At 38.1% G+C, this 27,973-nt stretch overlaps 1 protein-coding gene and 1 pseudogene across 1 annotated transcript in view; one reads left to right on the top strand and one right to left on the bottom strand.

Annotated features, from left to right (window-relative positions):
• UBE2R2 (ubiquitin conjugating enzyme E2 R2) overlaps nucleotides 1-27,973 on the bottom strand; it is a 117,718-nt gene that overhangs the window by 56,924 nt on the left and 32,821 nt on the right. The window lies entirely within an intron of this gene.
• Nucleotides 24,110-26,704, top strand: LOC122474895 (annotated as a pseudogene).

Genomic DNA, 27,973 nt, shown 5'->3' with positions numbered 1-27,973 from the left:
CTAACTTGACAATAAATTATATATTAAAAAAAAAATCTTTATCTTGCAGTTAAAAAAATAATATATGTACTTGAGGATATTTATATTTTCACATATATTGTATGTAACATATAGAAAAAAAGCTTTAAAGATATATTTGTATCTACTGACAATGGTTATCTCTGGGGAAAAGAGCAGTGGTAGAAGTGAGGGAGGGAATGAGGATGGGCGAATGGGTCACTAAAAGAACTAGCCTAACTTCTATATGACTGATACATGAACATATATTACTTTTATAAATAGAAAAAAAAAGATTTTTATTCATGACTTTCTATATATTTCTATATACCTACTTTGCAATGAAAATTGACATTTGGGTTGGGGGGTGCCTGGGTGGCTCAATCGGCTACATGCCTGACTCCTGATTTCAGCTCAGGTTGTGATTTCTTGGTTTGCAAGACCTGACCCAGGCACCCTGAAAATGTGTAAATATGAAATATATGAGCTATAGCTAAGTGTTCTTTTGGAAATCTGATATCCTTTAGGGAGGTTTGTAGGTCACATGTGGAATGTGACACATTCCAACATCTTTATTTTGTAAATTACACACTGCATATACAGAAGCACTGGTTCTTTCTGCAGAAATATTTTCTAAGTTATCATTAAGTTTTTGCTTACTCATACTACTGTATCTTTTTAAACTGTAAAAATAGAGGGGCACCTAAGGAGGCTCAGTCAGTTAAGCATTTGACTTTTGATTTTGGCTCAGGTCAGGATCTCATGGTTCGTGGGTTCAAGCCCCATGTTGGACTCTGCACTGGCAGTGTGGAGCCTGCTTGGAATTCTTGCTCTCCCTCTCTCTGCCCCTCCTCCACTTACTCTCTTTCCCTCTCTCTCAAAATAAACATTTAAAAAATAAACTGTAAAAACAGAAGTAATAATTCTTATTTAGGAGTAAGTCCAAAATCACCCAGAAGACATTTCACCACTGTTGTGCTTAAGGATGAAATCAAAATAAAATAACTAGAAGTTAGGGGTGCCTGGTGGCTCAGTGGGTTAACTCTTGATATCAGCTCAGGGCAGGACAACAGTTCATGAGATCAAGCTTTGCATCAGGCTCTAAGCTGAGCATGGAGTCTGCTTAGGATTCTCTCTCTCCCTCTGCGCCTCCCCTGCTCACTGCTTGTGCTCCCTCTCAAAATAAATCAACAGTTATGGGGTGCCTGGATAGCTCAGTCAGTTAAGTGTCCGACTTCTGCTCAGGTCATGATCTCACGGTTCATGGGTTCAAGCCCCGCATCAGGCTCTGTGCTGATAGCTAGGACCCTGGAGCCTGTTTTGGATTCTGTGTTCCCTCTCTCTCTGCCCCTCCCAGCTCACACTCTGTTTCTCTCTCTCTCTCAAAAATAAACAAACATTAAAAAACTTTTTAGGGGCTCCTGGGTGGCTCAGTCGGTTAAGCGGCCGACTTCAGCTCAGGTCATGATCTCGCAGTCCTTGAGTTCGAGCCCCGCGTCGGGCTCCGTGCTGACAGCTCAGAGCCTGGAGCCTGTTTCAGATTCTGTGTCTCCCTCTCTCTGACCCTCCCCCGTTCATGCTCTGTCTCTGTCTCAAAAATAAATAAACGTTAAAAAAATTTTTTTTAATTTTTTAAATAAACATTTAAAAAATAACTAGAATTTAAATATAAATTAGATGAAAATAGCATCTATAATATTTAGATCTCTCCATTTATTTCTGAAACTGTTAAGTAAATGTACTAGAGTATAACCTTTAACCAAGTTTACATACACACAGTCAAGTTATCTCAAGTTCACCTTTCACAATTTTTTTCATGAAGTATAGTTTTAAATTTGGCCTGTATGTGGCTATATCAAGAAATACAAGGGAAGCTGGATGGCTCATTCGGTTGAGCGTCCGACTTTGGCTCAGGTCATGATCTTGCGTGCAGTCTGTGAGTTTGAGCCCCCATCTGTGCTGACAGCACAGAGCCTGGAGCCTGCTCCAGATTCTGTGTCTCTGTCTCTCTGCCCCTCCCTCACGCATGCTCTGACTCTCTCTCCCTGTCAAAAATAAGCTTTAAAAAAAAAACATTTTTTTTTTTTTTTTAAAGAAACACAAGAGGGGCGTCTGGAGGGCTGAGTCACTTAAGCGTCGGAACTTGATTTTGGTTCAGGTCATAATCTCAAGGTTTGTGAGTTCTAGCCCTACATCAAGCTCCACACTGACAATGTGGAACCTGCTTGGGATTCTCTCTCTCTCCCCCTCTCTCTCTGCCTCTCCCCTGCTTGCACCTTCTCTATCAAAATAAATAAACTTAAAAAAAAAAAGAAATACAAGAAATAAATCTGAAAAGTCATACCTAAAAATATTCATTTATTACAGAAGTAATTTAAACTCTGAGAGACTCTTTTTCATGCAACTCCATTTATCTTTCTCATGACAAGTACCTCCAAAATAGTTTCTGTAGCATTACTACAAATGCCTTCTCTGAAATGCTCAGGCTATTGCTAACTGTACCCTCAATGATATCCATGAACTCAACAGACATCTATTTTTAGTTATTCAGACGCACTGAACATTTACATGAATATTCAATCATTCAACATACTATTGAAAAACAATCCTGTTCCCAGGTACCAAATATGGGAGGCAGGAAACAAAGATATTTATAACACTATTCCTAACCCTGAATGGCTATGGTCTAACTGAAAAGACAGACACGCAAATAAACGATTACAAATTAAGGGCCTTAAGATGTCTACTAGGTGCTAAAAGAGCACTGTGAGAGAAATGATTAACTTTGCCTAAGATGATTAGGGAAGATTTACAGAAAGGTGATACCTGAGGTAAACTCCTTCAAACTGAAAAGGGACTTAAAGGCAGAAAGAAAATAACGTAGAAAGGTTTACAAATGAAAACAATGGCATAGACAGTAGGAATGAACACAACACTTACTTTGAGATATCCAGGAAGTATAATCAATGAGACCTAGTGACTGATTTGATTTGGGGACTGAGAAAGAGAAAAATTATGGAGGACTCTCAGATTTCTGGACTGAGGAAATAGGTGAACAACAATAAATGGCAGTGATGATAACACTTATAAAGTGCTTAAGTGGCAGGCACTGGGCTAAATGCTTTACAAGCATCACTTCATCTCATCACTCCATTGGGAAATTACAAGGTAAGAAGTATGTATAAGCCACAAATGCAGATGACCTATTAAATGAGGAACACATTATTTTCTAGTCCACATCTTTGACTACCAAGAAGCATTTCCCCATGTTTATCATTTTGTCTTCCTGAACAATTTTATTTCCTGGACTTCTGTAACTCCACTGTCTCCTGATTTTAAGCTTTTCTGTCCATTCTTTCTCATTCTTCTTGATGTGGGGAAACAAAGGCACAAGAAAAAAATTAAATTTCCTTACAACTTACAGCCCACTGACAAGTCCTTGGGACAGGCAGGGTAACATTCCTCTAGGAATGCACGTTAAAACTTTGCTAAAGGCAAAAGGCAATCTTAGCTAAACGTTAGCCTGACCTCTAGGATCCTGTAAGTCTACTTTAACATATAAAAATTCCTTTGGAAACTTCCTTTATCTCTACCACCCAAGATATATTTTAGCAATCATCCTCCAAGCATATGGCCCATTGATACACATCTGAAGGGTCAGGGTCTCAGGACTAAGGGTTTAGCAGACAGTTAATGACCTTTTCCTAACAACAGCTAGCCCCCTCAAGGGGCTAGAAACCTTGCTTCCAAAATTCCTTAGAGACTTACGCTATCCCTAACCCCCTCCCAATTTAAAAGTATATAATCAGTCACATGTCACAACCCCAGTGCAGCTCTTTCTGCCCACAGCTCTTGTCTCGGCTCCGTGCTTTAATAAAACCACCTTCTTCCACAGAAGACATCTCAAGAATTCTTTCTTGGCCCTCGGCTCCAAACCCCAACATTTCCACATCACTTCTTAGGTTGTCTTAAGATCTTTTTGCCTTAATGTGCTGTCACTTTCCCCAGCTCTCTAGTCTCCCCACAAAATGTGAAACATAACAAAATGAAAAAAAAAAAAAAAATAGGCAAAGAAAAAGAGGCCCTAAGATGCATAACCAAAAAGTAATAGCCAGCCCCCTCAAGGGGCTAGAAACCTTGCTTCCAAAATTCCCTAGAGACTTAAACTACTCCCTAACCCACTCCCAACTTGAAAGTAAAACAATGTTAATATATGTAAATGAAATATACATTGTCTTGGCACAGAATTTTGATAATCCCCAAAGTGTAAATGTTAAAGTAATTTTGTTATCTCACTAATTATTTTCATATGAAAATTTTAGCCATGACAAAAAAAATAAATAATGCAATATATTCCAATTATTGTCACCTTGTTATGAATATACAATTAAATAGGTTAAGAAAAAGGTTCCCGGTCCTAAAGACAACTATACTTGGTAATAGCTCAGTTGACAGCAAATGTAGAGTGTTTACTGTTGCATTTGGAATAGTGCCTGGAGTTAGTGTGAAATGAGGACACTCCCACTGCTGAGTTTTTCTGCTATGTCATCAGCACACATCTGCTATATAGGATATGTTTCCAACATAACAGCAAAAGCAATCAAAACATGTTTTCTATTAACTTGCTGTAAGTTTCGAAAGTCTGCCAACGACCAACACAAACTTTTAAACTGTTCATTAACAGTATGTGAAGAATAAAGTGAGAAGCTATACCTAATGATGCTGTAATAGATGCCACAGGCAAGTCAAGAAATAAGTATGAGTCTTTACTGATTAAAAATCCCAATCTAAAAATTTTATTTTTTTTTTTTTAACATTTATTTTATTTTTGAGACAGAGAGAGACAGAGCATGAATGGGGGAGGGGCAGAGAGAGAGGGAGACACAGAATCGTAAGCAGGCTCCAGGCTCTGAGCCATCATCAGCCCAGAGCCTGACGCGGGGCTCGAACTCACAGACCGCGAGATCGTGACCTGAGCCGAAGTCGGACGCTCAACCGACTGAGCCACCCAGGCGCCCCTAAAAATTTTATTTTTTAAAATCTTTTTACATGTTTATTTATTTTTGAGAGAGAGACGCACAGTGAGAGTGGCGGAGGGGCAGAGAGAGAAGGAGACACAGAATCTGAAGCAGGCTCTAAGCTTCAAGCTGTCAGCACAGAGCCCAACGCGGGGGCTCGAACTCACGAAGCGTGAAATCATGACTTGAGCTGAAGTAGGACGCTTAACTAACTGAGCCACCCAGGTGCCCCCCAATCTAAAAAGTTTAATTGAGAGTTGTTATAATACTCAACGTAATTATCCTAAAATTAAGATGAAATATAAATAACAATAGGAAATCCCTGAAGTTCTTACTGAATTCTAAAAAGTAAACTTCAAGGGTGTCCGGGTGGCTCAGTCATGATCTCACAGTTTGTGGGGGAGCCCGTGTCGGGCTCTGTGCTGACAGCACAGAGAGCCTGATTCGGATCCTCTGTCCCCCGCCCAAAAATAAGTAAACAAACAAACAAACAAACAAACATTAAAAAGTAAACTTTAGACATTTGAGGAGAAGTAACTTTCAATATTAACAGAAAATCCTCTGTATTTTTTAATACAGTAATAAAATGTTTCTTTTAGCTTGGAAAGTATAGCTTTTTATTCCCAAAATAAATGCTACAGGAACCCATGGCACCATCAGCTGGGTTAATGTTAAATGTAATAGCAGAAAAGACATTTGGACTTTCAGTTAAAAATGTGTCAACATGTATATTTACTTTTGCTTCCTCACAAACTAAGTTTATAAAACAGGTCTTTTTATTTTTTAAAAGTCATAAACCCAGAAGGACAAATGGGAGGACACAAAATAACAAAATTTTAGAAGCTAGAAACCAGAAGGGTAAGTGGTAACTAATTTAGAAGACCAGAGAAAATTTAAACCCCGGCTTGTGGTCAGAAAGCTCAAGGAGTAGGTTTACTTTCTCCATTTAACCATGGAAAAACTCAGAAATTTGAGGCACCAAGTGCAAGTGGTGCTGAAAATAGGAGGGCTGGCCAAAAGTCTGTATAAAGAGTAGTCAGATCTCCAGAACCTCTACCCCATGCTGATCAGTGACTAGCCCACACCACTCTAATAGAAGACTAGAGGTTTATTCTCTACCATGGTTGAACTAAGTACAGCAGTGTGGAGAAATCAAACAAAACAGCGAAAATCTCACTACTGAATGGTAAGATCCTGGGTTTTTCTTTTTCTACCTGGCTCTGAGAAGGCTAGTAACCAGATCTATAAATGCAAGATAAAAGAAAGGCTTCTTCTCTGAGGTAGCTGACCACTGACCATTTGGGGGGGGGGGGGGGGTCAATTATACCTTAATACAGTGGTTTAAAAATAAAAAAGAAAACTGTAAAGATACAACAAATGGGGACTTCCCAAATCAGCCCAGCCTGATCACCATACTGTGAACACCCAACAGGTCACAAAATATTTGCCCTTGCACACCAAGCTGAATTTTCAATCTGCCTTTTAGTATTTTGCTCTTAAATATGAGTGGACAGGATCTGTAGACATTTAAGGAAAGCCTAGAGGCAAAAAACAAAAAAGGGGGGAAAAATCCTCAAAAACAACTTGAAGCAAAAGAAAATGTCAAAAAATAATGAATATTCTTAGAATGTTAAGAAATGATATAGTTAAAAAGGAAAGAAAGAAAGAAAGAAAGAAAGAAAGAAAGAAAGAAAGAAAGAAAGAAAGAAAGAAAGGAAGGAAGGAAGGAAATGGTATCCATAACATAAGAACAGGCCAAAGGCAGGGAGGTGACATTCAAACAACAATAACAAAAGAGAGGCTTTTGAAAAATGAAAACTATGATAGCAAAGAGGAAATACACACATGCCCCATATACATATGTGCACCTGCATGCACACATATAGGCTAGAAGAACTGAAGATACCTCTCAGAAAAGAGAAAAACAAAGATGAAAAATAAGGAGAAAAAGAGATAAACGAAAAGACCAGTTTAGAAGGTCAACATCCACATAACTGGAGTTTAAAACAGACAAAACAAAGACAAAACAGAGGGAAGGAAATCACTCAAGAAAAATTTCTAAAACTGAAGAACACAAGTAGAGTCAACCTACAAAGCACAACACAATAGAATGAAAAAAACCTACACCAAGGTTTCATATCACTGTGAAATTTCAGAACATGGGGACAAAAGGAAATCCTGTGTTTACCCAATGTTATATGTCAATTATATTTTAATAAAGCTGGAAGAATAAAAAAAAAAAAAAAAAGACTCCACGGGGGGGGGGGGGGCTGAGACTTCTCAACAGTAACAGTGGAAGAAGACAATGCCTTCAAATTTCTGAAGAAAAACTACCTTAAACCTCTAATTCTAAACTCAGCAAAACTATCACTCAATTATGAAGATCAAGTAAAAGTATTTTTAGACCTAGGAGGTCTCATACTTATCAACGGTACCCTCCCTTGGAAACTACTGGAACAGAGTTTCATCAAAAAAAGGAAATCAGAGAGGCACCTGGGTGGCTCAGACGGTAAAGCATCCAATGCTTGATTTTGGCTCAAGTCATGATCTCATGGTTCGTGGGTTCCAGCCCCACAATGGGCTCCATGCTGACAGTGTGGAGCCTGCTTGGGATTCTCTTTCTCTCTCTCTCTCTCTCTCTCTCTCTCTCTCTCTCTCTCTGCCCCCTCCCGCTTGCTATCTCTTTCTCTCAAAATAACAAAAAATAAACTTTTCATTGATACAGAGAACTTCTTGATAGTTGCCAATCTACCAGAAGCAGGGGTGTGTGGGTAAGGATGGCAGGGATAGTGAACATGGTCAAAAGGAACAAATTTTCAGTAAGTTCTAGGAATGTAATGTACAACACGGGGACTACAGTTAACTACATTATACCTTTTTCTTTATTTTTGAGAGAGAGAAAAACAGAGTATGAGCAGCGGACGGGCAGAGAGAGAGGGGGAGACACAGAATCCGAAGCAGGCTCCAGGCTCCCAGCTGTCAGCAGAGAGCCCAATGCAGGGCTCGAACCCACAAACCGCGAGATCATGATCTGAGTCGAAGTTGGACACTTAAGCGACTGAGCCACCCAGGCACCCCACTACATTATACATTTGAAAGTTACTCAGAGAGTAGATCTTAAAAGTTCTCTTAAGAAAATGATTTCTGTAACTATATGAGGTGATAGATAACTTATTTGTTAATCATTTTTGCAATATATACACATATCTAATCGAGTTGCACGCCTTAAACTAATACATTACTATATGTCAATTATAGCTTACTAAATCTAGAAAAATGTTACCTAGGAATAAATCTGCAGGAAGATGTGTGTTATCTCTACATTGAAAACTATAAAACACTGATGAAAAAAAATGAAAAAGACCTAAATAAGTAGAGAGATACAAAACATTCACTGACCAAAAGATTCAATATTATTAAGATGTCCATTGTTCCCAAAGGGATCTATAGATGGACTGGAATTCCAATTAAAATCCCAGTAGGTTTTCCTGTAGAAATTCACATGCTGATACCCAGAATTATGTGGAAATACAAAGGATGTAAAATTGCCAAAACCAATGTGAAAAATAACAATAAAACTGGAGACATAGGACTAGATTTCAAGACTTACCATATGCTCTAATTGTCAAGATTGTTACTGGTATAAGGCTAGACAAATAGACAAATGGAACAGAAGACAGTCTCCAGAAACAAACATATATAAGATCACCTACTTTACAACAAAGCAAAACTGCAATTCAATAGGAAAAAGGATAGTCTTTTCAATAAATAGTACTGGAGGAACTAGATATTCACACAGAAAAAGTAACCTTGATCCTTGTCTCTCACTATTTACAGATGGATCACAGACCTAAGTGCAAAACTAAAACTATAAAGATTCTAGAAGAAAACATAAAATAGTATCTTCACGCTGGAAGTCCTAACCAGAACAATTAGACAAGAAAATTAAATATAAAGCATCAAGCTGGAAAAGAAGAAAATTCTGTCTGCAGACATTATGATCTTATATAAAAACCACTGAAGATTCCACACAAAACACAAACTGTTAGAATAAATGAATCCAATCAAGCCATGTTGCAGAATACCATATGAACATCCAAAAAAATCAGCTGCCAAAAAAAAGGTTGCATTTCTACACAACAACGAATCCAAAAAAGGAAATTAGTAAAATAATCTCATTTGCAATAGCATCAAAAAAAATAAAACACTTAGGAATAAACTTAACCAGGGACGTGAAAGACTTGTATACTGAAAACTACAAAATGTTGTTGAAAGAAATTAAAGATGATACAAGCAAACGGAAAGATAACTTACATTCATGAGTTGGAAGACTTTATATTGTTAAAGATGTATACTAGTGGGAAATAAGGGTACACAACATATAATTCAGCCAAGCAGAGAGAAATATATGACAAGCATCAAGTTTATGAAAGCAAGAAAAGAAATTTAATAGCATTCTATCTATATTCTTTCTTCTACTCCTGCCTAAGTAAACACCAGGGAAAGATACTACATGTTCTTAAGCAAGAGACTGACATATGAGGCAAGTATTTAATAAGAAGTAAGCAGGATAACAGAAGGAGGTAAAATTAACTCACTACATAAGGAAGAAAGTCTAGATTTTGACAGTGGCAATGGCAAAAGAGAAAAAGGAACAAATATCTAATTCTTGGCTCTGTTTATTTTATTAAATGACAAGTAATAAACTTTTATTACCAAAGAGGAAAACAGATCAGCAAATGATAGTGACAGTCATTTGAAGAAACAATAGACTGAAAAGATTCAAAATCGCTTTCTTCACTAATCCATATCTGTCAAATAATATTAAAGTTTAACATAAATATTTGCCATTGTTTTAAGAATAAAAAGCTTCTCAGACACAGAATAGATCCTCACTAAAACTGCAGAGAACTAAGTCAGATCTTTTCTTGCATTAACTAATTGCTGAAGAATAGCTTGTTAAAACTTCACATGGTGTCAACTCATATTGTGTTTTACCACACCACCCCAAAAAAGAAAAAAAAGTATGTGTCAGACATGCCAAACAAGTCAAAAATGGAAATTTGATGTTATACAACCATGAATCTGTGAAAACTCTGATTTCAAACACACATGAATTCGAGAATGAACAAATGTAGCATATAAAAGACTCATTTAGAAAAGGTACTGGCAGCAATGTTTTTGCTTAACATGGTAGGTCATAACGTGCTATGGAGTATCGTGCCATGCCACCACAAGATGTTGCATCCACACACTCTCAAAAAGGCACTTGCCATTCACTACCTGATTAATGACAGAAAATGTTAAGGGAGGGAGGGAGGGAAGGGAGGAAGGGAAAGAAAGAAAGAAAGAAAGAAAGAAAGAAAGAAAGAAAGAAAGAAAGAAAGAAAGAGAGAGAGAGAGAGAGAGAGAGAGAGAGAGAGAGAAAGAAAGAAAGAAAGAAAGAAAGAAAGAAAGAAAGAAAGAAAGAAAGAAAGAAAGGAAGAAAAAGAAAATGTTAGGAAGAAGCTATTAGAAATCAGACGTTGGAGGTGGGGAGGTGGGGAGGTGGGGGAATGGGGGTGTGGGGGGATAGGGGCAGGGCCTGGGTGCCTCAGTCTGTTAAATGTCTGACTTTAGCTCAGGTCATGACCTCACAGTTTCTGAGTTCAAGGCCCCTATCAGACTCTGCACTAACAGCCCAGAGTTTGCTTGGGTGGGATTTTCTCTCTCTCCCTCTCTCTCTGCCCCTCCCCAGCTCAGTCTCTCCCTATCAAAACAAATAATAAACATAAAGAAGAAAGGAAGGAAGGAAGGAAGGAAGGAAGGAAGGAAGGAAGGAAGGAAGGAAGGAATCCAAACTTACACCAAAAGCTAAGATGTCACTAGAAAACGAAGCTTATGCACCAATATTTGGCCTGTCAGGAAAGTGTCATGCCCAATCAAGAGAATTTCCTTCTATAAAATTACTTGGAAAATGTGTATTCCTAAAATATAATTATATTAAAATAAAATAGCCTGGATACCCACAAAAATTATATGACAGATACTAAGCTTACGTTAAATAACTAAAGTGTATTTTACGTTAGAGTCAAAATCATTCTGGAAAATAAAATAAAGAAACTTAAATAAGGTCTCAAGTCTTCTATGCCAAACAAAAATGTATGTAAAATTTTATCTTTGGTTATTCAGGGGGAAAAAAACCCTAGCTCTAGTAAGTTTTCCAAAATAAAGATGTAAAAGGAAAACCAGTATCCCAAGAGTCCATCCTAGTCTTAAGATTTTAGGAGTCCATTTTAGTAATCTACATAAATCGTTTTTGTAGCACTTTGAAAATATAACCTTCCATGTTAAAATAGAGATATTCTCAAGTGTCTTAAACTATCAGGCAGGGCAGGGATTGTAAACTAAACTTGGGCAGTGAGCCTAAAAAAATTTAAATATAAACTGTCCTTCCTAGCTCAGCTTAGTTTTCGTAAGTATCCAAATATGTCAGCATAGGACAGATATTAATCTACCAAGAGATAAAATATACAAAGAAAAACTACAGTAGCAATTACAAATAATGATGATATCATTAACATTTTCAAACCAAGAATTTATAAAGGCTAATGGTTTTCAAAGTATTTGCAATACTGGTCCCAAATACAGGAAACATAACCCATAATGCATTTTTTTTAATGTTTTTATTTATTTTTGAGACAGAGAAAAACAGAGCATGAGCAGGGGAGGGGCAGAGAGAGAGGGAGACACAGAATCTGAAGCAGGCTCCAGGCTCTGAGCTGTCAGCACAGAGCCTGACGCGGGGCTCGAACTCACAGACTGTGAGATCATGACCTGAGCTGAAGTTGGACGCCTAACCAACTGAGCCACCCAGGCGCCCCCCATAATGCATTTTTAAAAGATATTAAACTCTTCTGTGAACTGAAATGTAAATAGACTATATTTATGACCTACAGATACTCATACTTGGGAGATCCCCATAAAAAGGCCCCAATTTGTCACCTAAGCTGGTTGAGACCCACTAATCAACCAGGTGCACTTATACACAATTTCCCACCTGCAGCTTCTTAGCAACTCCCTCTTAAAAATTAACCAAGGGCTTAAAAAAAAAAACAGAAATTTGAGGAAAACCTCCAAAGTGAATGATAAAATTAGAAGTAAAGAAAAAGTAAAAAGCAATTAGGAAAATAAAGACAAAGGCAAAGAACATAAAACGCCATAATATTTTCAGATAATTTTTATTGTAAAAATTATAAAAGGAAATAATAAAGACAGTAAATTATAAAAGGAAAAACTTGGAGAAAAAGCAAGCCTTCCAATTAATAATATGATAACCACAGTTAGAAAAGCATATTGAGGGGCGCCTGGGTGGCGCAGTCGGTTAAGCGTCCGACTTCAGCCAGGTCACGATCTCGCGGTCCGTGAGTTTGAGCCCCGCGTCAGGCTCTGGGCTGATGGCTCAGAGCCTGGAGCCTGTTTCCGATTCTGTGTCTCCCTCTCTCTCTGCCCCTCCCCCGTTCATGCTCTGTCTCTCTCTGTCCCAAAAATAAATAAATGTTGAAAAAAAAAATTTAAAAAAAAAAAAAAGAAAAGCATATTGAATTATTTATGGATAAAATGGAAATGGTATCTAAATATGTTTTAAGAAACTGGACAGAAAAAACAACATTGGCAAAATGTTAATCACTAAACTGGGTGATAGGTACATCAGAGTTCATTTTAAGATTCTCTCCACTTTTGTTTATCTTTACATTTTCCATAATTTTTTTTTTTTAAATGGAAAGTATCTGGGTGGCTCAGTCAGTTAAGCGTCCAACTCTCGATTTCAGCTCAGGTCATGGTCTCACAGTTCATGGGATCGAGCCCCACCTTGGGCTCCACACTGACAGCACAGAGCCTGCTTGGGATTCTTTCTCTACCTCTCTCTCTCTGCCTTTCCCCTGTTCATGCACACATGCTCTCTCTCCCTCAAATAATCTTTAAAAAAGAAGAAGAAATAAAATATACTGCTTAGGAGAAAATAAAAATATGAATAATACTTAAAGTACATAAAGTAAAATACATGTATACTGAATAACATACATTTTGTAGGAACAAGTACAAATTAAAAAGTACACACCAGAATGGTTGCCTAGGGCAGGAGGAGTGAAATGGAAGTGGGGTATAAAGATAGAAGCAAGTAACACAAGTGGTAGTTAGCATAAACCAATGACAAAAATGGGCTATAAACTGTGGATTATGATTAACTTAACCTTTTGCACCTAAGATACAAAAAGAAAATGTTAGTGGGCAGATGAAGGAATCAGAATAAATCGGAAAATAATCCAGAAATGGTGATAATACGTAACAGAATTAAAATAGAAAAATTAGGGGCTCCTGGCTGGCTCAGAAGGGCATACGACTCCTGATCTAGGAGTGGTGAGATCAAGCCCCATGATGGGTGTAGAGATTACTTAAATAAATAAAAAAAATTTTAAATAGAATAATTAAAGACAAGACTTGCTTTGGAAGAATCCTTTCATATACACAGAACAAGTCCTGGTAGTAAGACTTAAACACGGGTTGAAAATTTCTTTGAAGGGCTAGAAAACGGTTCCTACATAAATCATCTACTTAATATGGTTTCCCTTATTCCTGTGACAGCTGAGCCTTCCATCTTTCTCTCTGTTATTAATATTTTCTGTGATTAATACTTGGGGCACATGGGTGGCTCAGTCGGTTAAGTGTCTGACTCTGGATTCTGGCTCAGGTCATGATCTCACGGATCCTGGGTTTGAGCCCCACATCAGGCTCTGCACTGGTAATGTGGACCCTGTTTGTGATTCTCTCTCCTTCTCCCCTCTCTGCCCCTCCCCTGATCTCTCTCTCAAAATAAATAAACAAACTTAAAAAAATACTTTATTAATACTTCATACATGTTAATTTGGACAATATGAGAAAATATAGATTTTCAAAGCAGAGAAAATAAAAATCACCAATAGTACAGTAAATATATCCACCCACTCACCCCTATACTGACAGAGGCAAGGGTAAGGCCAGGAAGAGAAAAGTAGGCCACCTGTCTTAGAAAGCAAAGAGATAGAGAACAGGTCTTCTCATACCCAGTACTCACTTGGCCCAATTTCACCAGATTGTGTCAAAGAAGCTGGCATCAACTAACCACACCTAAAATTGCTACCAATGCATGAAGTCCTAAGCAGCCAGATTTGTCGCATTTATATTATACTGAAGTGGACAAATGCCACCAGGTGGCACAAAACTGCAGCCAGGACCAGGTCAGAATTGGTTCAAGCAGCTGGATCCCTATAACTTCAGGTCAGCCAGAAATAACACTAAGCTTATATTTTATGTGATTAAATTTTTTGAACTCCACCCTATCTCATTATGGTAGAGTTTTACTCACCACCAACCAGATAATCATCCTAAACATTCTGAAATATGACTTTCCAGATTTAGATCACATTTTAACACTTTAATATACCATTATAGTAAAATAAAATCAAACTACATCATTTATACCAATGTAATATATATGCATATAGTTTTATATCTGAATGCATACCATCATTAGCTATTGAATAAAATAATAAACTATGAATCCATACAAACATAAATAAATTGAAAGCTGAGTAGGAACTGAATGTTTATATAGCTTCAAAATAGTTTCCCACAGGGGCGCCTGGGTGGCGCAGTCGGTTAAGCGTCCGACTTCAGCCAGGTCACGATCTCGCGGTCCGTGAGTTCGAGCCCCGCGTCAGGCTTTGGGCTGATGGCTCAGAGCCTGGAGCCTGTTTCCGATTCTGTGTCTCCCTCTCTCTCTGCCCCTCCCCCGTTCATGCTCTGTCTCTCTCTGTCCCAAAAATAAATAAAAGTTGAAAAAAAAAAAAAATTTTAAAAAAATAGTTTCCCACAAAATACTTATCCACTACAAAGGAGAAGAGTAACTTTATAGAAACCTGACATATCTTCTAAGTGATCAAAGTGAACATCCTCAATAATGAGACAAATCACAATCATATGCCACCTGAAATAAACATGAGGAAACATTACTAACTCAAATTGAGGGATATTCTACAAAATAGGTGTCCTGTAACCATCAAACCCATCAAGGGCATTAAAGTCTAGAAAAACACAAGAAATTATTGGAGTCTGAGACAGATTATAGGGACACAACTAAAAGCAAAAGCAACACATGATTCTGAATTCTTCTACTACAAAGAACAGTATTAAGAAAATTGGCAAAATTGAATGGGGCTTGAGGATTAGATGGTACTAATGCCTCAACATTAATTTCCTAATTGTTAATAGTTATATTGAGATTATACAGAATAATATTGTTTGTAGAAAATAAACTAAAATATTTAGAGAAATGGTGGGAAATTAGACACTGAGAACTTACTATCAAATGGTTCAGGAAGAAAGTTCTTGGAGCTTTTCTCCAAGTTTGCCATTGTTAAAAAAAAAATTTAAGTGATTCTTATGAGTGCCTATCAAAGAATATTCATAAATACATTAGAATGGTTGCCTAAGAGGGGGGTGCCTGGGTGGCTCAGTCAGTTAAGCATCCAACTCTTTAGCTCAGGTCTTGATCTTACAGTCGTGAGTCCAAGCCGCGTGTTGGGCCCTGTGCTGGCTCCATGCTGGGCCTGAAGCCTGCTTAAAAAAAAAAAAAAGAAAAAGAAAAAGAATGGTTGCCTAAGGAAAAAGAGGGAAGGAGAAGTGAGAATGGAAATAAAAAGAAATGGCTGCATACAAACCTACCTACCAACTACCACCAAACAAACAGGAAAAGGTCTGGTATGGGCAAAATAATGATAAAGAGCCATGAACTGATGAGTATGATTATTAACACTAGGAACAACAACAAAAAACTGGTTTAAATAAATACTGGCAATATGTGACTGAGTCTGGGGGTAGAATTCACCTCAGGCATGGCTTTATGCTGAAAGTAAACATGGAGGCAACCAAAGACTCACTTACTCTTCACTTCTAAAACAGCTGAAAGAGACTGCTTTTGGGAGTAGGGATGGATACATATAAAACTATATATTTTTTAATTATTTTTGTAAATGAAAATTAAATTTAATTAAAAGGAAAAAAGCAAGTGTCAAATCAGTAATATGACGGCAGTAAGAAATCTGGATTAGCAGGATTTGGAGGGACAGGGAAATTTTAAGAGGTTAAGAGTAAGCCAGAAGTCAGGAATCCAGATCAGCAGGTCAGTTCTGTCATCAGACACCAGGACTGAGAAGAAATTTGTTATTGCAAAGGGCATCTAATCCATGAGTTCTGTAGCTCATGACGCCAGCTGCTATCAGAGCACAGCTGGTCTGGTATTATGAGATGAAGAGTAAATACAAGTGACTGAGAAATGAAGTAACTAATGCCACCCTCGTTACCAGTTTCTGATGTAATTGTCCTTGCAGCTATTGCCACTTTTCGACACCCACAGAATCAATGCATCCCTAACTCCCAGGAACAACCTCTGGGCTCCAACCTCTTTCCCCCAGCCCAAATGCCAGCATGTGCTCCAACTCTAATTCTGAAGTTCTTGTTCTAAAAGTATATTTCGTTTCTTCTTGCAATGGCCAATGTCATTCTGAAGGCTATACTGTTCCAAATTCCAGCAGCAGGGGTCTATCTGATCCCCTCATGAGACAACATCCTGACAAACTGTCTTGTCTGAACATCCAACTATCCTGCTTTGGGAGGCTTGGGCAAAATACAATTAAGACAGACAGACTTAATAAGCTACAAAATCAGGAATACAGACTAATCTGCATAACCTTGGACTACTAAACGCCCTGTGAGCCTTAGTTTCCCCACATATATAGAACTGTCCAGTAATATACCGCATGGGATTGCTATAAGAAATAGTGCAGTTGCAGCTCTCACTCAGTGAGTGCTTACTATGTGCCAGGCACTGTTCTAAGTTCTTTACATGTTAATTCACTTAATTCTTTTTTTATAATGTTTGTTTATTTTTGAGAGGTGGAGAGGGGCAGAGAGAGGAGGGAACACAGGATCCAAAGCAGGTTCTGTGTGGACAGCAGTGAGCCTGATACGGGGTTCAAACTCACAAATGGTGAGATCATGACTGAGCCAAAGTAGTACACTCAACTGACTGAGCCACCCAAGAGCCCCTATTAATTCATTTAATTCTTAAAACAACCCTGTGAGGCAGGTATTGTCATCAAACTCCTTATTACAAGAGGAAAATGAATAAAAAGAGTTTTAGAACCCTGCACAAGGTCATACAGCTAGTAATTAATGGAAGTCTGGATATTACATATATGTATATTCCCCTTAGCACAGGGCATGGCACATATTAACCTCTTCATAAACAGTAGTTATAAGGGTGCCTGGGTGGCTCAGTTGGCTAAGCATAAACAGTAACTGTCATTATCTTTGTTAATTCTCTGTTGAATTATACAATTTTCTCAGATTAAGACTCCTTAGCCAGGGAGGCGCCTGGGGGGCTCAGTTGGTTAAGTGTCTGACTCTTGATTTCGGCTCAGATCATGGTCTGCACCAATAGCGTGAAGCCTGCTTGGGATTCTCTCTCCCCCCACACCCCTCTGCCCCTCTCCTACTCGTGCTCTCTCCCAAAATAAATAAATAAACTTAAAAAAAAAATCCTATTTGAAATAGCAACAATAAAAAACAATTACTTAGCAATAAAATTGAATGTACAAGATTAATATACAAAGAAAAAGGATGAGAATACTCTTTAAAGACAAGGAAAGTACACAGTAAGTAAAAAAAAGGGGTGCTGCAAGTTAAGCATGATACCGTGAAAACAGTATCTAGACACAGACATTACACCCTTCACAAAAATTAACTAAAAATAGACCATAGACGTAATGCAAAACACAAAACCATAAACTAGAACATAACACAGGAGAAAAATCTAGATATCCTTGGATTTGGCAATAAATTTTTAGATATAATGCCAAAGGCCCAAAAGAAAGAACTGATAAGTTGGACTTAATTAAAATTAAAAAGAGTTCTGTGTAAGATGCTGACAAGAGAATGAGAAGACAAGCCATACACTGGGAGAAAATACTGGTGTAAGACATATGTAATAGGGCTGCCTGGCTGGGTCAGTTTGTGGAACATGTGACTTTTGATCTTGGGGCTGTGACTTCAAGCCCCACGTTGGGCATAGAAAATACATTTAAAAAAAAAAAAGGCACATGGGATAAAAGACTACTCCAAAATATACAAAGAACTCTTAAAGCTCAACAATAAGAAAATAACATGATTTAAAAACAGGTAAAACATCTGAACAGAACTCTAAGGACACACAGATAGCAAACATATGAAAAGATTTCTCAACATTACACATCATTACAATTACAAATTAAAACAATGAAATTCCACTAACACCTATTAGAATGGTTAAGATCCAAAATACTGACAAAATCAAATGCTGACGAGGATGTGGAACAACTAGAACTCTTATTCATTGCTGGTGGGAATGTAAAATGATATAGCCACTGTGTTGGGCAGACTCTTACAATTAAACATACTCATACAATCTAGCAATCATGTTCTTTGGTATTTAAAACCCAAATCAGTTAAGGGGCCCCTGGGTGGCTCAGTCAGTTGGGCGTTCAACTTCAGCTTGGGTCCTATCTCATGGTGCGTGAATTCGAGGAGCCCCACATCGGGCTCTGTGCTGGCAGCTTGGAGCCTGGAGCCTGCTTGGGATTCTGTGTCTCCCTCTCTCTCTGCCCTTCCACTGCTTGTACTCTGTCTCTCTCTCTAAAATCAATAAAAAACAAACAAAAAACTCAAATCAGTTGAAAACTTATGTCCACACAAAAACCTGTACGTAAATATTAACAGCAGCCTTATTAATAACTGCCAAAATTTGAAGCAACCAAGATGTGCTTAGTTGGGTAAATGGAAGCAAACTATGGTATATCCAGACAATGTATTATTACTGAATGCTAAAAAGAAATGAGCTATCAAGCCACTAAAAGTCATGGAGGATCTAAAATGTCTATTACTAAATAAGAGCCAATGTGAAAGGCTAAACACCAAATGATTCTAACTATATGGCATTCTGAAAAAGACAAAATAATAGAGATAGAAAAAAATCAGTGGTTGGGGGTGGGAGGGATGAACAGAAAACCACAAAGGATTTCCAGGACAGTGAAAACACTCTATATTAAGGATCATACATGTCATTACACATTTGTGAATGCACAATGCCAAGAGTGAGCCTGAATGTGAAATGGGACTGTAGGTGATTGTGAGGTGTCAGTGTAAGTCCACCAACTATAACAAATGTACCACTATGGGAGAAGGTGGGAGAAACTGATAACGGGGAAGGCTATGCAACTCATGGGGTCAGCTGTATATGGGAAATCTCTGTACCTTCCTCCCAATTTTGCTGTGAACCTTAAACTGCTCTAAAAAAAAAATAGTCTTAAAAAAAAAAAAGTACAGGGACACCTGGGTGGCTCAGTCAGTTAAGCATCTGACTCTGGAGTTCAGCGAAGGTCATGATCTTACGGTTCATGAGATGGAGCTCTGTGTAGCATGGAGCTCGCTTGGGATTCTCTCTCTCCCTCTCTCTTCACCCTTTCTCCACTGGCTGGCACACACACATGCTCTCTCTCTCTCTCTCAAAATAAATAAAATTTTTAAAAAATACAATTTACAAAAGAAAAAGAAAAAGAAAAGAAAACCAAATAAATAAGAGGTCTGGAAGATATATAAAAGAAGCTCTGAATAAATGAAAGGTCATAGAAACATTTTAATATTGTCAAGATGTCAACTCTTTCCAAATTAACTGTTAAATGTAATGCAATGACTAAAAACAAACAAAAGGTACTAAACGAATTTTGGGGAGACCCAGCCAATTTGATCCAAAGGTTTCTACAAAAATAAGGAAGAACAGCCATGAAATTTCTCAGGAAAAACAAAAACAATGAGTGGAAAATAACACTAATAGACATTAAAAATGTATTCTAAGCCAAAATAAGTCGAAGTAGGTAGAGATTAATGAACAAACAGAAACAGACCCAAGTAAATGGGAATTTGGATTATGATAAAGGTTGCATTACAACCAGTAGAAAAGAATAGATTATTCAGACTAACTTTTTGCTGTAAGTGCCCTTTTATACCTTATGAGTTTTGTACCATGTTATCTTTTTTTAGTATTATAGATTGAAGTCATAGCTCCTATTTTTGCTCATCCTCAGACCCACTAAAAGTTAAAATATAGGATTTTTTTTTTAAAGCATACACCCACAAGGACAAAGACAATGCCCAAAGAGACAAAGCAATTAAATTTTGGACAGTAGAAAACAGATGGAAAAGAAACAAATTATTCCAACTGGCCAGAGAAAGCTGTCTTAAACTGGCAGTGGAAAAACAGAGAACCAACATTATACATACAACGATCTCCCCTCCCCCAAATCTTGAAAACTGGAAGCATCAAGTAGCTCTGGAAGTGGGAATAGAAGAGAGCTAAGAGAAGGAAGGCTGCCTGAAGGTTTCTTTATAAAGCAGTCAGCTTCTCAAATCCCCTCCCTGACTTATGCAGCTGGATGCTCTTGCCAGAAGACAGACGCTTTATTCTCTGGAGAAGGTCAAAGTCTTTGAGTTGGGTAACATCAGGCTCAGTGTAGGGCTGTAACTCCATGCTGCAATCAGGCAAACAGTGGGCAGTAAGTAAAAGATAATATGCTATAAGCTGACAACCCTAGTCATCTTCCTCAGGTGGCTCACAGCAAGTTGGTAGTTAGTCTCTTACTCTCCAGACAGAAAACCGTTAAGGACCTCCACTGAGGAAACTCACAGGCCCAAAAGGAAGGCCTAAAGATAGTGACATTAAGAGGTTCCATTAGAAAAAGGCTAGCCAGATCATATGTTAAAAGTTGCCTGCCATCCATGCACTCAGAACTTGGCCAGCTTTTTGGTCACTCAGATATTAAATAGGAGACAATTCTCCTTCCAAGTAGGATACAGTAGGTCACAGACCAATGTTCTCACTGCAATGGTGCAAAGTGGCAGGGAGTGAGGGCAGTTTGCAAAAATCACATTTTTGGAAAGAATATGGAAACTGACAAAAGTAACAGGACCTATTTGAACTAAAATTTCAGAAAGAGGAAAGTCTTTCTTTTATAAGCCAGAAACAGATGGCCATTTTATTCATTTTCTTTTTCAGTGGTAGAGGGCATTTTGCCAATTGAGCAGGGGGAGGGGAGTGCTGAAAAAGGAGACTGGGCATTGGTAGGGGGACTCTAAGAGAAAGAGAAATCAGTTTTTGGTGGTCACACAGGGTTGGAATGAAGGACAAGTGCTTAAAACACACGGACAATTTTCCCCTGGCTCTAGGGCATAGACACAAAAACACAATCTCCCTTCAGATTTTATAACTGCATGGTGTCAGAGGTTTTATAAAAAGCTAACTCAGAACTTCTGAAGGACAGAATTCCATCTCCTGTAGTCATCCAAAGCTGAGAAGACATAAATTCACCTCTCTCAAAGAAAAGTCCAGAGGAGCATACCAGAAACACTAGGGCAACCAGAGATGAACTAAGTCTTACTAAACTGTAACCCAAGCCCCAGTCTAAATTAATCCTTGCCTGGTTTGAAAGGAACAGCCTGACAACCTATCTTCCTAACAGAGGGAAAGGGGAAAGCACCTTTGGATAAAGATTACCTCTGCCTCTCTATGGTTCTTTTATATGCATTCTCCAACATATAATAAAAAACTGACATATAGAGAGGCAGAATAATGACTGATAATCAAGAGAGGAAAAAGGTATAGAAACAAATCCACAGATGACCCAAGTATTCGAGTTAGCAGCCAAGGTCTTTAAAATGCCACCAATTAGTATGTTAAAAGAAAATAGAGAAAATGATGTGAATTAATTTTTAAAATAAACTTCCACCAAATAACTTGAATCTAGTTTAAAAAGTCTAAACCTGAAATAGAGTATCTAGAACTGGGGACTCACTGGGTAGATTTAACTGCAGATTTGGAACAGCATCAAACAGGATTAGTGAACTCAAATTCAGGTCAATAAAATGTTCACAGTGAAGCACAGAACAGGAAAAAAAAAAAAAAAAAAAGGACAGAACAGAGTGTAGGAGATAGGTAGGACCTAATTACAAAAGGTCTAATCTATAAATGGAGATGAGACAGAACAAGGTAAAAGCAATATACAAAGACATAATGGTTAAGAATTTTCCAAAACTGGTGAACTACACACAAATTTTTTTTGTTTTTTTTTTTTTAATTTTTTTTCAACGTTTATTTATTTTTGGGACAGAGAGAGACAGAGCATGAACGGGGGAGGGGCAGACAGAGAGGGAGACACAGAATCGGAAACAGGCTCCAGGCTCTGAGCCATCAGCCCAGAGCCCGACACAGGGCTCGAACTCACGGACCGCGAGATCGTGACCTGGCTGAAGTCGGACGCTCAACCGACTGCGCCACCCAGGCGCCCCCTACACACAAATTTAAGAAGCTCAGTGAACTGGGGTACCTGGGTAGCTCAGCCAATTTAGCGCCAGACTCTTTAAATGTTTATTTTTGAGAGAGAGAGAGAGAGAGAGAGAGAGCGAGCGAGCGCACGAGTGGGGAGGTGCAGAGAGAGAGAGAGGGCGACAGAGGATGTGAAGTGGAATCCACACTGACAGCAGAGAGCCTAATGCAGGGCTTGAACTTGCAAACCATGAGATCATGATCTGAGCCACCCAGGGACATGATCTGAGCCAGCCCTTGATTTGGGCTCAGGTCATCATCTTATGGTTCGTGGGTTCAAGCCCTGCATTGGGCTCCGTGCTGACGGTGCAGAGCTCGCTTGGGATTCTCTCTCTCTCTCTGTCCCTCCCCCATTCATGCACGTGCACTTGTGCTCTCTCTCTCAAAACAAATAAACTTAAAAAAAAAAAAAAAAAACCTCAGTGGACCAAAAGCAGGATAAATGCCAAGAAAACCACATCTAAGCACACCATAAAATGTTGAAAACAAAGAGAGAATCTTAAAAGTAGCCAGAAGAAAAAAAGATATTATCTTAAAGTGGCAATAATAGTACTGATAGCTGACTTGTCAAAAGGAATTCAGGAAGCGAATACATATACAATGGAATATTATTCAGCCATAAAAGAAAATCCTGCTGTTTGGGAGAAGATGGATGAACACTGAGGGCATTATGCTAAGCAAAGTTAAGTCAGACAGAGAAATACAAATACTGTATTATCTCACTTAGTTGTGGAATCTAAAAAAGCCAAAGTCACAGAAACAGAGAGTTGATTGGTGGTTGCCAGGGCTTTGGGATGGGGGCGAGAGTGGGGGTGGGGATGGGGATGTTGGTCAAAGGGTACAAACTTCCAGTTGTAAGATGAGTAAGTTCTAGGGATCAAATGTATAGCATGGGGGCTATAGTTAACAACAATGTACTTGAAAGCTGCTAAGAGAGTGGATCATAAACGTTCTCACCACCATAACAACAAAAACCTGGTAATTATGAGAGATAAAGGATATGTTAACTAACCACGTTGTGGTAATCATTTTGCAATATAATTGCACTGCACACCCTAAACTTTTCCGTAACTTAAAGTTATATGTCAATTTTATCTCAATAAAGCTAGGGGAAAAAAGAAATTAAGGAAGCCAGAAAACAAGAAAATGATTTTGGAATACTGAAAGCTTCTTCTCTGGCCCACCCCCACCCCCCACCAAAAAAGCTACAATTCTACACCCAGGGGAAAAAAAAAAAAAAAAAAAACTTCAAAAAATAAAGATATTTTCAGGCAAAAGAAAGCTGAGATAAATTGTTGCCAGCAAATTTGCACTACATCATTTATTGAAAGCAAGTTCCTCATGCTGAAGGAAAACATCTAAGATAAAAGTACCACTGCAGGGGCACCTGGATGGATCAGTCAGTTGAGCATCCAACTCTTGATTTTGGCTCAGGTCATGATCTCATGGTTCATGGGATCAAACCTGGTGTCAGGCTCTGCGCTGACAGCATGGAGCCTGCTTGGGATTTTCTCTCTCCCTCTCTCTCTGACCCTGCCCCATTCGCGCTCTCTCTCTTTCAAAATAAATAAGTAAACAAAAAACAAAAAAAGTACCCTGCAAGAACTGATGAAAAACAGTTGAAAGGGAAATATGTGGTTAAATACAAAGAATATTTGCGATGCCTAAAAACACATAAAATTCAAATTTCACTCTTTCTTCTGGGCCACCGATATGCCATCCAGACTGAGGAAGACCCAGAAACTTCGGGGCCACATAAGCCAGGGCCACGTGAGCCACGGCCACCGCTGCATCGGCAAGCACCGGAAGCACCCAGGAGGCCGGGGTAATGCTGGTGGCATGCATCACCACAGGATCAACTTTGACAAATATCATCCAGGTTACTTTGAAAAAGTTGGTATGAGACATTACCACTTAAAAAGGAACTAGAGCTTCTGCCCAACTGTCAACCTTGATAAACTGTGGACCTTGGTTAGTGAGCAGAAACAGGTAAATGCTGCCAAAAATAAGACTGGAGCTGCTCCTATCATTGATGTGCTGCAATCGGGCTACTACAAAGTTTTGGGAAAGGGAAAGCTCCCCAAACAGCCTGTCATCGTGAAGACCAAATTCTTCAGTTAGAAGAGCTGGGGAGAAGATTAAGAGTGTGGGGGGAGCCTGTGTCCTGGTAGCCTGAAGACTGAAACCACATGGAGAGAGGTTCATTAAATACTAACAAGTACCTTTCAAATAAAAAAAAAAAAAATTCAAATTTCAATATCCATAAAATAAAGTTTTATGGGAACACCATCACACTCATTTTTTTATGATTGGCTTGGCTGTTCTAATGCTGCAATGCAGAGTTGAGCAGCTGCAATAGAGACTATGTGGTGCCCTCTCACACTGCTGCATCACAGTGCACTATAAATTGCAGTGATGTAGTTGTATCTGACAGCATGGAGTATCACACATACTGCTGTACATGACATTTTAATTTTATTTATGAGTGCATAACCCATCATGTCAAAACAAGAAAGTGCACTTTAAATGTCACACATCAAGGCACAGTGGAGTATGTTTTGTCATCAAATTAGATGGCAAAGCATTGTCTTTATTAAGTAATGACACTATAACTATGCTAAAAGAATACAACATATAGAGACATTACCAGATTGTACTCATCATAAGAGTTCCCAACTCACAGGAAAGCATTAGAAAATCAGAAAATTTTAAATTATCTCATATTAATTTCTTCATAAAATGAAAAAATGAAACTGCAACCACACTATGTGTGTGAGTAGCTCATTTGTCAGCCTAGCAAGGAAAGCCATTTACTAATGGTGAGTTAATTAAATAATGTTTGATTACAGCAGTCAAGGAAATGTGTCTAGAGAAAACGAACTTGTTTAAGATTATTAGCCTTTCCAGAGAGAACAGTTGTTCAAGCAAGTTGAGGATATTGGGAGCAATAGCAATAGTCAATTTAAAAACAAGGCAAATGATTTCTAGCAGGTTTCCTTGAATACAGATGAGTTAACAGATGTTGCAGATTACTTATCAGTTATTTATTTGATCAATCAATACAGAGTTTGAGTAACTAAAAAATTAGCCTCTATGAATGCCTATGTGAAACTACTAAAGAGTATTTTCAAACTTAAGAAATCATTAATTCAGTATAACCTGAAGTGGAATCTAAGAAATGCTACAAGCAATGGTGGTAAAATGTGTGTGGTAAGAAAAAGGCTTAGTGGGGACAAATTAACAAAACTTGTGAAAATGTAAAATGTATAAGGTATTTCAAGACTATGGTTATTCACTGTATTACTCAGCAGCAGGTATTCTCAGGAAAATATCTGAACCCATCATGTCTTATAGACCAGTAGTGCCAAAAGATAAATTTCATTTGCTTTCGGGGATTTCACCATCATTGGTTCCAAAACAGAAGCTGAATATCCTGACTTGCCCCACCACTCAGCAGTTCCATGGCTTGGCAGTTTTACTGCCATTTTTTGAGCCCAAGGAATGGACTCAACATTTTTCTAAAGAAAAAAAATCAGCCGCAACCATTATTGTAGAACACCAAATGGATTTGAAAATTTAGCTTTTGCTGAAAACTTGGATTCTTGATGAACTTAAAATTAGCAAAAGACTGCTTATATAAGAAACATACTGCAGGTAAAGCCTAAAATATTTTAATAACTAAAGCTATTAGAATCGTATATAATGGCAAACTGCTTTATATGCTTCCTGTTCAGTCAAAAATTAAGGTCTCCATTCCCACACAAATTTGCAAAATATCTATTTTCTGAGCTCAAAGGACAATTTCAGCAATGTTTTTTGGACCCTAAGTAAAATAGAAAATTCATATTTTATTTTATTTTTTAATTTTCTATTTATTTTTGATAGGCAGAGAGAGACAGAGCACAAGTGGCGGAGGGGCAGAGAGACACAGAGACACAGAAGCCAAAGCAGGTTCCAGGCTCTGGCTGTCAGCACAGAGCCCGACGCGGGGCTTGAACTCACAAACCGCAAGATCATGACCTGGGCCGAAGTTGGACGCTTAACCAACTGAGCCACCCAGGCGCCCCAGAAAATTCATATTTTAAAATCAATCCATGTATAACTGTGCAACTGAGGAGCTTCAACCTAACCTACAATTGGAAGTGACTAATCTGTACTATAATGATACGTTGAAAGACAAATATCAAGAATCTAACAGAATTTTATAAATGCCTTCCAAACGATAAATTATTTCCATTAAAATCATATACTCACGGATTGATGTTTGTATTTGGCAGTACCAATCTGTGTGTAGACTTTTTGAAAAGAAAATCTCATTAGAGATCAACATTAACAAATGAACAACTGCAATCAATCTTAATGATAATAGCTCTGAACCCCAATTAAGCATTATCTAACCCCCAAAATTAATTCCATTCTTCTCATTAGTAGACCTACATTATAAAAAATTATACTCAACTATTTACATTTTGAATTTTGTCAATAGGGTTTTGTGGAAGTTTGGTTTCTCTCGTTATGTAAGTAACTATGTAATAATAACTTTGATTTTTTCCTTCTGGCCTACAAAGCCTAAAATATCTGCTATCTGGCCTTTTACAGAAAAAGTATGTCAACCTCTGAACTATGTATATAGTTCCACTGAACTCTATAATTGCTTATAGAACTAAAAATAGGTGCAGATTAAAAGAATACAGTATGTAATATCAATGTAATCTGATGGTATAGATAGATAGTACAGCTCTACAGAGGAAATGGAGATAGCATATGCAAAATAATTTATGCAACTGCTCAGCAATCATATGGCTAACAGTATTATTAGTATTGCTATTCTGAGACTACTGTATAATGTGGGATAAAACAAATGAGTAATTAATAATGTGATATTTTAGGGGTGCCTGGGTGGCTCAGTCAGTTAAACATCCGACTTAGGCTCACTCAGGTCATGATCTCGTGGCTTGGGGGTTCGAGCCTCGTGTCGAGCTCTGTGCTGACAGCTCAGAGCCTAGAGTATGCTTCAGATTCTGCGTCTCCCTCTCTCTCTGCCTCTCCCCCACTCACCCTCTGTCTCTCTCCCTCTCAAAAATAAACATTAAAAAAATAATGATGATGACATTTTAATCCATTATTCCCTATATCCTTAAGAACAGAATTTTGGGTATGGGAAAAAGGATATATAGATGTCATATAAAAGAGATTAAGTCTTAAAATGTGTGTGTGCGTGGCTGTGTGTGGAAACAGATGTACATACATCACTCCTAACTCTGTCCTAGACAAAATGATAACTCAGCAATGCACATACCTAATGCCCAGATGACATTCTCAAATATCATTTTCCACTAATAACTAGGGTGTCTTGGAGAAACCAGGTAGTTACCAATCTGGAGCAGGAAATGTAAAAGATAAGCCTCAAACACTTGGTCATACCCTATAGCAAGAATGCTATAAAGAACACCTGGAGTGGATCAAG

The sequence above is a fragment of the Prionailurus bengalensis genome, chromosome D4 (assembly GCF_016509475.1).
Source record: "Prionailurus bengalensis isolate Pbe53 chromosome D4, Fcat_Pben_1.1_paternal_pri, whole genome shotgun sequence".
Lineage (NCBI taxonomy): Eukaryota > Metazoa > Chordata > Mammalia > Carnivora > Felidae > Prionailurus > Prionailurus bengalensis.
This window is presented reverse-complemented; position numbering and strand designations above follow the sequence as displayed.